This window comes from Cheilinus undulatus, linkage group 15 (genome assembly GCF_018320785.1).
Source record: "Cheilinus undulatus linkage group 15, ASM1832078v1, whole genome shotgun sequence".
NCBI lineage: Eukaryota > Metazoa > Chordata > Actinopteri > Labriformes > Labridae > Cheilinus > Cheilinus undulatus.
The window spans coordinates 28,879,078-28,893,832 of NC_054879.1; positions in this window are offsets into that span (position 1 = coordinate 28,879,078).

The following is a 14,755-nucleotide window of genomic DNA, read 5'->3' on the forward strand; positions in this document are numbered from 1 at the left end:
ATGATAGTCAAAAAATAAATCAATAAAATGCTAAAGATCATATTCTAAATATTAAAATGTTAAATAGAAGCAGAATAAAAATAATGGTGTTTTTTGATAATAATAGCCATATTAGAAAGTAGGACATCAAGAACAGACTGAATAACTGAGGTTTTAGCTTTTGTTCAAGAGTCTCAATATTCTCAGCTCCTTTCAGATCCTCTGGCTGTTCCACCATCTTGGAGGATAGCAGCTAAAGGAGAGTCACCAAACCTTGTGCTCTGTGGAACATCCAAGAGAGAAGGACCAGAGGATCTGAGAAGCTGTCCTGGTTCATAAACTAACACCATCTCTAAAAGATAGTCTAGAATGAGGCCATGCAGTGCTTTACACACTAATAAAAGAATTCTAAAATACCTATTATACCAAAAATAGAATTTTTTTCTGTGTTTAGCTGTGTTAAATGTAGCCTGTTACAGAGCAGAGATGACCTAGTGGTTTAAGGCACACTCCATGTATGTGGCCCTTTCCTACATGTCTCTCCCCACTCTCTCATCCCTGTTTCAGAATCTATCCTCTGTCCTCTATCAGTAAAAATCTTGGAAAAAAATATAGCCTGTTACAAAATGCAACCCCCTTTTGTAAAAATGGTATGAGCCTTACTTTAGAAATATTAACGTTGAGGGCCAGATACACTTAACAGCACAAAAGTTGGGATGGCAGAGAGGAAAAGGAAGGAGCTATTTAGGACATCTGACCCCAACAATTACCTTCAAACAAATGCAGAAAGCTGATCAAACCATGCCAAGTTAACTGGAGGCAGGTTTTTATCATTAAATCACATCTGGGAAGGGCCCCTATCTTTCAGGGGTCCAGTCATTTCTGTTGGCAAGCATGACTGCAGGCATGGCTATGAGAGAGCTAATATGCTTCTCTTGTTATCAGGTACATTTATCATTTTATTTTTATTTCATATTGCTGTCAGTCTGCTCCGTGGTGTTTTCTCCATGCATTTTTGGAGCTTGTTACTATGAAAGTAGCTGTGAGAGGCCCACTATGCCTCTGTTGTTATCTGAATAAACAGGGTGCTGGTGCCAAAAGTCAAAGTTTATGTCTGTTTCATCACACAGTTGACGAGAGAGCACACAACTGCTCAATGCAAATTAATTTAACCTCAAGTTGACAGTGATTATAGGACTCACCCTAAGTCAGGTCAAAAGCTAATAGCTGCGTCTCAAGCTTGAGGTAAGGAGTCTTTGTTGTGCAACAGTGTCAGCTGCACTTGATGAATACATAAGTGGTGTTAAACAGTTGGGGCCACAAGTTAATTTTTGGTTGTAGACCCCTCAAATCAGCAAGACTGGCTTTGACAATAAAGTCACTCTTTTTGGGTAATTCTGTGACATATGTTTTTCTTTTACAGACATTTTTCAGTCAAGTAAATGGAGAAGGTTACCCAACATCAGGAAAATACAAATGGACAAAACTTTTGTCAAAGTCCAACTGAAACCTTTTGATGTCGCTCAATGCTCATTTTTCCCCTTTTAAAGAAAGAAATCAAACTGAGATTTAAGTCTAACTCATGCAGAATATAGTCAACAGGGAAAAGACTTACAGAATATCTCAAAATCTTGTCACAACTTAAACTATCTGAACTCTTTTTCCTTTGGTACAAACAACAAGCAAACATGACACTACCAACTGTTGAAATAGTGAGGGTGTGATTAAACCTTAAACAAATTGGGGGGGGGGGGGGGCATGTCTTATCCTATCATATCATATCGTACTGTACCATATTGTGTTGCTTTCCTGTCACACACTGTTATATCTATTATATTGATTTTGTAAAGTAAGTACATAATTTGTTTTTCATTGTACCGTTTCATGATATGTCATTAACTACTTGATTGATAGGTATCATATCATATGGTATCACACAGAAATATATGGTATCATATCATATTGTATCGCATTGTATTGTATGGTATCGCATTGTATCATATTAGATAACATTTTATTGTATTTTAACACGTAGTATCACATTGTATCTTATTCTATCGCATTGAATCCTATTATGTCACATTGCATTGCATCGTATGGTATCTTATTGTATCACAGCATATCACATTGTATCACACTGTATTGTAGTGTATCACGTTATATCACATCAAATCATAATGTAGCACATCACATTGTATAGTATCACATCGTATCACATCCTAATCACATTGTATCATATTACATTGTATTGTAACACATTATATCACATCATATCATTTTGCATTGTATCATGTATTGTATTGTATCAAATTGTATCATATTGCATTGTTTCAAATTACATCATGAGGTATCACAGCTTATTGTATTGTATAGCATCACATCGTAATACACAAAAGTATTAAAATCTAAGCTTTAGTTAATTAGACAGCATGATGTATCATTGATTGTCTTGCATTTGAAGCAAAGAAGTCCCAAAACCCAGCTGAATCCTGAATCGTATCGCATAATATTTTAGTGTGTTGTATTGTAAAATAACATATTGTAAAGCAGGGACATCAGGGTTGACATCCCTGCCCAAACCAAGGAGCATCACATTGTAACGTATATATAATAAATGATATATAAAATGATATATGATATGGCACAATACAATACATTGGTTATATGAAACAATACATATAGGATATGTTACAATACGATATGATGCGATAGTATGTGATACTATCTAATACAATATGATGTGATGTGATTCCATACTTACTAAAAATCAATATAATAGAGATAACAGTGTATGATAAGAAAGCAACACACAAAACAATACATTAGGATGTGATACAATACCTTACGAACTGATGTTATACGTTATGAATAAAAGACAGAAGATGACATCAAATGAAAGCAAGTCTATAAAAATGAGTTTTAAGAAGTGATTGAAAAGATGTCACTGATTCTGCATGACTGATCGTTCCAAAGTCTGACAGAGAAGGCTCTGTCACCTTTAGTTTTGAGCCTCAACCTTTGAAGGACCAGGAGGCCCCCGCCCGAGGATCTAAGGCTGCAGCCTGGCTCGTAGAGGGTTAAAAGTTCTGTTAAGTAGCCTGGAGCCAGACCCTTAACTGCTTTAACAGTGATGAGTAAAATCTTAAAATCAATTCTAAAACCTACAGGGAGCCAGTGTAAGGATGATAAAAAAAAGGGGGTGTCTGTTAAAACCAGTCAGAAGCCTAGCTGCTGCGTTCTGGGCCAGCTGTAATCGAAAGAGGGATTTTTGGGTGATACCAGAGAGGTCTGGAGAAGATGTCTGCAGAAGATGAGTGCATGGATGACTTTTTAATTCTTATAAAAGCCCTTTTAGGGATGGGTGTTGCAAATGAGCATTCACTATAAACACTATGATACTTGCATGGGATGGCTGTTCCCAGTTGTCCATGTTTATTGTATCTGTCCCTAACTAACAAACTTGATATGCAATCATATTGATTTGTACCATATCTTACTATACACAGTGGTATTGTTTGTGAGATAACTTATATCTCAGTTAAACTGGTTGAACCAGTTTTTAAACTATAAATGTTCAATGATTTTATTAGAAAACAAAATTAATCCGCATAATAAAAAGTCCCAGTTAAAAGCATCTCCAATGTAAACTTCTACACTTTGAAGTGATCATATTTGGGTGGTTGTATAAGGATGACACGGGCTTCCCTGAAGTACCATAACACCACCGCTCTTCTTTGTGTTAAGCACGCCCTGCAGGAAGCTTCTGTTTGCATGCTGGTGTCGTAACATAAAGGACAGGCAGCTCTAAACAGATGAAGCGTTGATAAGGTGTCACGCACACAGGTACAGACATTTGCTGACACATGTAGGCCACCCGTGCACACAGTGGCTTTGACATGTAAATATTCCACCCACCTCATGGACCTGCAGAGAGTCTGTTAGAAAGCATTATGACACGGTCTATTTTTCTCTGTGCTTTCTTTAGTAGTTCATTACCTTATGAAACAAGCCTGAGCGACCCACATTCTGAACTTTTATGCTCCAGGTTTTGTAATTTCTTGACACAGATCTGAGATTTGAGAAGAGCTGGGACGCTTCATAACGCAGCCTGTCAGTAAAGTGTGTCAGCACATGAGGCGACGCTGATGAATCATTTTCATTTCACTGCAGAGCCCAGCTTGAGCTGAAATGTCACCCACAGATATTTTCTTTAATTAGGCATTAGCTTTCTCACAAATAATTCTGAGGGATGTGACAGAAGATGCTTTCTCAGTGTATGTAACGCTGAAATGTGGAGGCTGTTGAAGTTACACCCACTGGGAAACAAACAGCCTGCTGCTGTCATCCATCATAATCATAGGTTTTCTGCTGCTTTGGGTCAAACATCAAAACTGTTATTAAAACTGCACAGAAAATGAAGAATGCAGATTTTTCTGCAGTGTAAGAAAACACATTATGCTGTGAGAAAGTGTTTCCCCCTCCCAGAGTTCTTATTTTTGAATAGTTGTCACACTTAAATGTCTGAAACCACCGCCTCAGGGTGGGTGTTAGATAAAATGATTGACTTTGGACCACATAGCCACTCTTTAGTTACATTTTCTCTGCAAGGATCCTCAAAAAGTGGTACATTTGACTGAAATTGATTGTTGAAATCAGCCCAAACATGCACAAGACAAAAAAAAGCAAAGATCACCTTATCCAGGTGGTGTCAAATTCAACACACTGCTCCTCACTGGGGCTTTAATAAAATAAATCAGGCAACAAAAACAAGACAGACAATGCCCACATACACAAAAGTGTTAAAATCTAAGCTTCAGTTAATTAGACAGCATGATGTATCATTGATTGTCTTGCATTTGAAGCAAAGGAGACCCAAACCCCAGCTGAATCCTGAATCGTATCGAATAATATTTTAGTGTGTTTTATTGTAAAAATAACATATTGTACAGCAGGGACATCACTAGGATTGAAAGACGGGGGGCTTAGCCCCAAGGGTTGCAAGTGATGCTTGGCATATAGCGTACACCTCAAAATGCTTCTGAATAAACGTATTATTAGTTGTAGAGCATTTATCAGAACTTATAATCCTATAAATCCACTCTTTTCCTTAGAAGACTATCCTTTCCTGAGCCTTGAGTATGGCTTTTTGCTTCTAATAACACCCTGAGTTTATGAGTTGGTATTTGAAAGTCTATATGTTGGGGTGAGTTCATGGAAAAGATGTTTGAAAACATACCCATTAATGCATTTCAGGCAGTCATTCCATGTTTGCAATTTTTCAAGCATTTATTATGGTAGCATAGCATAGCATAGTTTGGGCATCAGTCCTCAACGATATCTGATATGCAGAATTGAGGAGTGATGAGAGAACATCTTAAACCCCACTGTCAGAGCCAACAGGTGGATGCTGGGGTTGAGCAGACGAAGAGACAGGAAATCTTGCAGCTTAAATAGGCCGCTGAATTAGAAGGATGGGAGTCACGTGATTTGATTAGACAGATGTCAGGTGTAAATCATTGGGCTTGAAATTACTGCCTGAACTAACTCACAAAATCTGTCACATTTAGTAAAATATAAATATGAATATAAAAATATATAGTTTCGTAACTCTTTCTTCTTTCAGGCTGTTCATGCATTCCAAATAAAACTAGTTTATTTCTGCCAGCCACAGATATTTCTCTGTAGACAGTCTATACCATTGGTACTCAAACTTATTCTACCCAGGGCCATATTGTCTTAAAATACTTTAGCGAGAGCCACATTCCAAAACCAGGGATATAAGGTAGATCCATAAATAAGTTAATCCATAGTTGAAGTAAAATGAAAGGGTGAATTGTTGGATTATTGTGTAATTAAATGGGATGTAATAGGCTACATAAAATATCTATAGTGGCAGAAGAAAGGATATGTTAGTACTAATGAGCATTTATTTTTATTTATGCTAGTTCCACCTGGTCTAATGACTTGTGGTGAGCTAATGAATTATGGTTGGCTATTTGGGTATTTATATCTCACACTGGGACATTTACTGTAGTTCTGTGGCTCTGTTTAACTTAAAAGAGATACTTTCTTTTCCACTCAGCCCCCCAAAAAAGGGAGTAATAACATCCATGCTGTACAGTATGGATGTATGGATATTGTATCATGTCCTGTTGTGTTGCATTGTATTGTTTCATCTCATATAAATATACTATGTTGGATTGAACTATTGTGTCATGTTGAGCTGAATGGTATCATGAGTTATTAAAGTGCTTGTTAACTTGTGATTCCCACCTGTAGTAGTGATAATAAATTACTGGAGATTCCCCTGGAACGCCTTCAAGGAGCCGGAGACTATTAAAGTGTGGATCTGGTCCAGATAAATAGAAACCACACACTGTTTTGATATATCCAAGCCTCTCATAGTTTAAAGTTTAACCAAAATCAAACAAATAACAACCCATGAACAAATACAGTGTATCAGCATTCAGGCAGACTATGCACAAGAGGAAAAGGGATTCAAGAGTTCCCACTAATTCTGTTGTGACTTTTGTGTTTGGCTGTCAACTTCTGAGCAATTTACAACTTCAAAATCTGAATGTTTTACTTTAGTGAAAGGTAAAGAAGAGCAAATTTTACTCCCTCTGAACCACCACTGGGTGATGGGTGCAGGTTTGACCTTCGTAAACAAGGAATGACATGAGTATTTAGGGTACCAGAAAAATATATTCCAGGAATAATTTAATCACAACAACCTTATCTGTCTGCTTTATGAATTCCTAGAGTCACTAAAGTCTTTCCAGAAGTGAGCCCTGTAAAAGATCAATAAAAACAATCTTCTTTGTGGCTTTATGACTCAAGGTGTGCCATAAAACCTGTTTATGAGTACTATTCCTGGAACAAAGTAAATCTATTTTATCTCACAGTACATTTGGATGCATCAGCCACTTTATTCAATAACAATTTGATGTTCTTTTTCTTGTATTGTGAAATCAAACTATGAAAGACGCTATATTTTCCCTTTTCCATCTCTCACACTGATGTCATCCATCCATCCATCCTTCTCATTCTACTTGGGGTTGCAAGGAGTTTGAGGGTAACTTACCTTCACAACAGACTCCAGATTTGAGAAAAATCCATTTATTGCTATTTCAACTTTAAACTTTGATTCATGTCCCATCTGTTAGCATGGAGGAGGGCAGATTTAGGATCTGTTCTGTAGCTAGTCAGCAGGAGGAGCTCTAAATATCCTGGCTTCACTCCCGGGCACCTGTTTCTGTGTCCATCTCGATCTACAGTCAATGGTTGGGACACATATCATGTCTAAACACGCCTGCTGACACATCAGGAAGCTGACATGTGAGCATGACACAGCATGAAAACAAAGAGCAGCATGAAACAGACTGTCATTATCATCTAGCTGATTTCATTTCCTCATTTAGACCTTGAAAACACAATCTGTGGTGTTATAATGATTGATAAGGTGTTTACATAGAACACGCTTCAATGTTTTATAGGATCACGTGCGCTGTTTCCTTACAAACTGAGTCAGAGGCCAGATGGACTGATGAGTAAACACAACACAACCACAGTATGACCTGAATCTGGACAACAGTCAGATTACTTTCTTGTAAACATGTACAAACTGATATAACTTTCATTTTATTTTACAAAAAGTTGAGACGCTGTGCAAAATGACCCCCCCCCCCACCCCCCCACCCCCATTTTGCAAATTGTTAAAATCCATATCTAATTGAAAATATAACGACAAAATGGCCGGTGTAATACATTTATATTTTAAATGTGATGCCAGCAATACCCTCCAAAAAGTTGGGATAAAAAAAACTGATTTGCAAATAATTGAAACCCACATCTAATTGAGAATCTTGTTAAATATAATACATGTTTTCATTTTTGGAAACCTATACTCCAAGTTTAAATTAGACGCCAAGAAATACCCTCCAAAAAGTTTGGGACAGTGGCAGCAAAAGATGACATCTTGCACAATCCTTAAAGGTCACATATTTTACCCTTTTAAGACAAGTTCAAAACATGCCTGTGAAGTTTGTTGCTGAAAAAAACCCACTCCAATATTGGATTTTTGCATGTCTAAAAACCCCTCTGTTTTAGCTCCGCTCAGAACAAGCTGTTTCTGTGGCTTTGAATGTTACTGAGCTGTCTGACTTTGCCCCTCTCAGGAAATGGATGTGGCTTAATGGGTGTGGCTCTCCTGATTCTCCTCTCAGCTGGCAGCTTAGAGGAGGGCGGAACCTTTAATAGCAGCTATTGAAACATCTCACAGTTATTACAATCATCTGGCAGCAAGTTGGACCGGCTGCACAAAACATGATTTGTTGCTGTTCTCCATGCAAATATCTCCTGGAGAAAAGCACAATAACAATGGGTGGAGCAAACATAATTGGTTTACTATATACCTGTGTCCCATTGGCTGGTTAAGCAGGAATACATTTCAAGCGTGTGGGAGGAACGGTTTGTAAGCAAAAGAGAAAGAAATTTGGGCCAGCAACTAAAGATCTAAAAGCAAACAGAGATTACAGGTAAAGGTGGTACATCAGTTTTATTCTTGATGATTACAGCTTACAGCTCTCAAAATATTAGAATATCACTAAACATCAGTCCAAAAAAAGACTTAAAAATACAGAAATTTCAACCTTCTGGAAAAATTATGCTCATTAATGCACTCAGTAATTGGTTGGAGCTCATTATGCACAAATTACTGCATCTCTGAGACATGTCATGGAGGTGATCAGTCTGTGGTCCTGCTGGGGTGTTATGAAGCCCAGGTTGCTCTGATAGCAGCCTTCAGCACATCTGCATTGACAAGTCTGGTGTCTATGATCTTCCTTTTGATATTTCTCCAGACATTCTCTGGGGGGTTCAGGTCAGACCAGTTGGTCAGTTGGCCAATCAAACACAGTAATACCACAGTCAGAAAACCAGTTTCTGGTATTTTTGGCTGTAATCAGGTGCTTCTATCTCCATAAAGCTTCTCAGGAGATGGCAGCATGAAAAGCTCTAAAATATCCTGGTAAAAAGCTGACAGCATTGCCTATAGATTTGATAAAGACCAGTGGACCAACAGCAGCAGATGACACGACACACTAAACCATCACTGACTGTGGAAACCTAAACACTGGACTTTGAGAACCTTGAATTCTGTCCCTCTAAGATCATCATCCAGACTCTGAGACCTTGACTTACAAATGAAATAAAAACTGAGTTTCATCTGACAACATGACTTTGGACCACTGAGCTGTTTTTCTCCTTAGCCCAGGTGTGGCTAGACACTAAACATGACACTTGTAGCCCAATTTCTCAGCCTCAGTCCACTCCTTGTGAAGCTCCCCCAATCCTCTGAAGGCCGAGCTCATCCCTGTTGTTTGGGCTCCTTTTCTTACCAAACTTTTCCCTTCCAGTCAACTTCTCATAAATAAGCTTTGATAAAGTTTCTGAGAACAGCCTGTCCTTTCAGCAGTGACCTTCTGTGACTGACCCTCCTTGTGGAGGATGACAATGATTGTCCTCTGGACAAGAGTTAAATCAGCAGTCTTCCTCATGATTGTGGTTGTGCGTACTGAACCTGAGTGAGAGAAAATCCTTTACAAGAAACCAGACTTTTCCAAATTATTCTAACATTTTGTGATGGCAGAGTTTTGATTTTTTTGTGAGCTGTAAGCATCAAGAAGTCTTGAAGTGAAAACATCTTGAAATTTTTCATTTTGTATGAGATTCATGTAGAATGAATGGAAATATAACTTTCTAAAGTAAATCACAAAAAAATAATTGAGATGCATGAGCACAAACAATTGAAATCCAAGCAGGCATGGGGTTTAAATGGAAAGTTTTGGAAAAAAAATCTTTTCTAATGATCATTAAGTCATGCTCCCAAAACAGTAACATGTGCTCTTTAGTTTTGCAACATTATTGACATATTACTAGCAGGTGATCAGTTCTGATTTGCTGGAGTGGTATGGGTTTTTTTTAATTGAAAGATTTACATTCAAAGAAAATACAAACATTTGATACAGAAGTAAGTTACGTTGAAAAAATTCTGTTATAAAATAAAATCATGAGATAATTTTTAAATTTTGTTGTTTTTTTCTCTCCGAGTTTCTTTGACTCTAATAGAACATCCCGAGGACCCCCACTTTGAAAACCATTTGTCTACAGCAGATAATATCAAGTTTCATCATTGAACATGCAGTTTAAATGCTTGGCAAATCACCACATTCAGTTTGTATATATTCCTCCACTTCATATGTGTCCAAACTTCTTTGGAAATTCAGGTTAAAGATGGATTTTTTTTTTCTGTTGTTCACCGGTCTCGTGCAGAATGCAGCTGTTCTCTGACCCAGTTTGCTAAATTTAATTTCACATTGAAAAGATAAACTACCTGCTCTGAACAGAGGCTTGGCCTATATAGAATGTACAAGGACACCGGTGCTTTAATAGCTATACAGGTTTATTTTAAAAGAAATCCCAGTGAAGCCTGGGTTTGAATTAAAATGAGGGTGAATGGGTTTAACTTGTGAATGGTTTAGTTTGACTATGTTTTAGAAGAACTTACTGTATTTGATTTATAAAATGTGTATTTAAAAATGAGGACATTTTATTTGTAAAATAGTCCAAAAGTAGTCTGTTTATTTTGGAGCTACTCTGTTTTATCATAGAAACAGAGGACAAACATATCCTGCTGTTTTTGCTAGTTTTCTCGCTTGTTGCTTTAACTTTAAATGAAATGGAATAAAAATAGCTGGAACTAATCCAAAGAGGTCAACCATTAAACCGAAACTAAAGATAGACACTTAAAAAAGGAGAACAGCTCCAAACAAGCACACATAGTGATCAAATGTTCTCACCGATGTGGTAGAAAACAATCACATGAGCACATGGAGTAATCAAAACACAGTGATAACTTCCTTCCTTTTTACTGGTTAAAGTAAACATGAGTAGGAGGAAGAACTGATATGCAGGCTTGTGTTTCTGTCTTTGCAACAGCACATGCGCCCTGCAGTTATTCTGCAAAGATGTCAAAAATAAAAAGCAATGGTATAAATGCTTCCAGAAAATTATGCCTATGGCTGACTGACTATAGGTGATCCATAGAGCTCTTTCTTCTTCATGCTGTTGATCAAACTGTGAAAATTAAAATGCATAGTCAAATGTTCTAAAACTGATTCAGTTGAAATTTCTTTCAATAGTTATTTGATGCTCTAAAAAGATATGATTGACAGCTCTGTCCACAAATATGGCTACTGCAGAGCACTTTATCACAATTTGTCCACTGGTACAGCACCCTAGAGAGCACATTATAACTGGTCACCCACTGAAAGGCACCCTTTGACAGCTCTTTGTCATGTTTTGTCCACCGTGAGGGTACGGTAGAGGGCACTTTAGGACTTATTATTGCCCACTAATAGGGGTTCTTTGATGGCACTTTGTCATGTTTTGTCCATTGGTAGAGCACCCTAAAGGCCACTATCATTTTTCCTCACAGCTAAGGCACCCAAAAGAGCTCTTCATAACTCTTTAACGACACTTTGTCATGTCTTGTCCACTGGGATTCCTAGAGGGCACTAAAACATGCTTTGTTTGCCTGAGGAGCACCTTAAAGGGCACTTTATCATTCTTCATGCATTCTATCATGTTTAGTCCGTTAGTAGGGCACCTTTTTTTCTCCACTGGTAAGGCACCATAGGGGACACTTTAATGCATTTTTTTTCCCCTTCAGGGTAACTCTTAACCTGACACGCCAGATGGATTTGTTTCACACATTCGTCTGGGAAAGCTTCAATAGGAAACATTTGAGAAAAGGCGGAGGTTTTGAAAAAAACTCGGAGCATGATAGGATGAATGTTCTGTCCGTCACATCTCTACGGGCCAATCAGAGAAACAAAACACAGGACGTAGCAGCGATCGAGCTGCACGTGCGCAGGAATAATGCAAAACATGGCGACTATAGACATGTAAGTACTCGACTTTTGTCATTTTTGAAAAGAAAACAACTCACTGCTGTTCTTTGTTTTTCTTTTAACAAAGAAATGTCAAGTTCTGATAAAACTTACGCTTTAGCAGCATCTACGCTAAGCTCTTCCGCCATATTTGCACTGGCCTCTTGTTGCTGCTTGTTTACGTCACAACTCTGCCGGGCCTGAAAGTACTGCCCCTCGTAGCTGATTGGTCCTGTCACTTTCTAACTGGGCCCAAAGGGTTCAGATGGGGGTTAACTAGATGGAATTGCCAGTGAAAAACTAGGAAATGGGCGTATCCATCTGCTTTGCAAGGTTAGGTAACTCATTTATTTTGTTTTGTTCACTGGAAGACGCCCTAAAAGGCATTTTATCATTTTTTGTTCTCATGAAGGCACCTGGGAGGACACTTTAAAATGTATTGCCCTTTTAAGGGCACACTTTGATGGCACTTTATCATGTTTTGTCCACTGCTAGGGAACTGCAAAGGGAACAAAACCATGTTTTGTCCACTGGGAGGGCACTCTTTAGGGCACTTCGTCCTTTTTGTCCACAGGTGGCACCCCTAGAGAGTACTAACTTATTGCAACCCCCCCACCCCCCCACCGGGGACCCTTTGATGGCACTTTGTCATGTTTTGTCCACTGGGATCCCTAGAGGGCACTAAAACACATCTTATTCCCTGGAGGAGCCCGTTAAAAGGCACTTCATCATTTTCTATCCACTGGTAAGGCACATTAGAACTTTTGCCCACTCACAGGCACTCTTTAATGCACTTAATGGTGTTTTGACCATTATTTTGAAGACGTCCTAAAAGGCACATTAATGTATTGCCTACTACAGGCACTGTGTCATATTTTGTCCACTGGAAAGGCACCCCAGAGGACACTTGATTATGTTTGGTCCACTGGTAGGGGACCAATTTTATAATAATGTGCAACTGCAATTCTGTTTGATAACAGGAATAGTATCATGAGTTTGTACTTTCTTGGTTATCAAGGAAAATGCAGAGAATAATGAAAGTTTTTAAGTTTGTGTTTCTCAACTCATAACATACAAATATTAGGTAGAAAGGAAACAAAACCTGGCATTTTTAAAGTACTGGTTTATTAATAACTTAATATTTTACAAAAATTAAAGCTTTTCCCTTTTGAAAATAAAGGTATTTTTACAAAGTGCAATAGTGGCACTGTTGTTGACTTAAAGGCCTTGCTGCAGGAGGACACTTTATTCAGTTTTGTCCACTGCTGGGATCCCTAGGGGTCACTCATTTCATCCACTAGAAGAGCACCCTGACGCAATCATTTTTGTTCACCATTTTTAATGTATTTCCCACTAGAAGGACACCTTTCCACCACACATAATTACGTTTTGTCCGTTAAAGGGCACATGGAAGATCACTTCATTTATTTGATTCATTTAAATGTATTTAACCAGGAAGAACCTCATTGAGATTAAGGATCTCATTTACAAGGGTGACAGGCAGCAGCACAATTAACAGAGTTGCACACATGAAATATCAAAACACTCAAAGATCAGCCAATCCTGAGTCAGAGAGCAGGAAGTCAAAACATCTACAACCTGATTCATCTTCCTCCAATATCTTCAATCTACTTTTAAAACAATTTAAAGAGACCAAAGTTCAAAGACATACATTTTCTTTCCTGCAGGAACAGCATATCCAAAACTCCTTATCATTTCAAGGCGGACTTTGGGCACATATAGCAAAAGTTCATTTTGTGACTGAGTCACTGAGGGAAGACTGTAGCCTCCAGAACTTTAACATGAATAAAATCACAGTATGATTGAAGCAGATTCAGTATAGCCTTATAATTATATACAGTGCTGACCAAAATTATTAGACCACCCTAACCCTAATCAAAGGTAAGGTTTATGCCACAGCTGCCCTGAATTAAAAGCATTGGTAATTACCAAAATCATTTTTTATATTTCTGCAATGGTTAATACACCAATATGTGGAAGCTCTTTTGCCCCAATGATATTTTTAATGCTAAAATATAATTATTATTGTTATCCATGAATTTTCAAATTTACTGATTAACAAAAAAACAGAAAAAATTGTAAAGCAATTTAATATTTCTTGATTAATATGTCAAATTATAGTTATTTACATGAATTCCTGAACAGAAAAATGAGTTTTAGTGGTTGAATGTTATGCTTGATTAATTTCTGACTTCTCAGAGAAGCCCAGTTAGCCGGCTCAAATGTGGGTGAATTCAGTTTGAAATCCCTCATTCCTGTTCAGAATGGTAAAACGTGGAGAGCTCACTGAAAATGAAAGAGTCCGTGTTTAAGCACTTCATGATGCTGGATGGTCTTTGAGGCAAATATGACAGGTGGTCTAATAAATTTGTTAAGCGCTGTATATACCCATGATTTTTTCTATGAGTGGTCAATGAAAGCCCACCAGCTCGATCATAAAGAATAAAGTGAGTTAGATTTGCTCTAAACCTCAGTGCCCTGTGGTAAAGAATATCCAAAGAGGTAAGGCATAGTGAAAATGCATGTATTCATCATCGCCATGATCATTCAGAGGCATAAAAGTGGCAGCAACAAGCCTTTTCTTTGCAGAAAGAAAAATCAAGGCTTATTTCTGAAATAGAAGCCGACTTAGTTTTAACTTCTTTACAAGATGCTCAATATGAAGCTAAAGCCAAAGAATTATAGTTTATAATAATTATGAGTTTAATTTTTATTTTGATATTTATCATGAGCCTACAGGACTCTGAACCAATTTGAACTAACAGAGTTTCCTGTACAATATCAGTAGCTTCCCGGAAGCAACA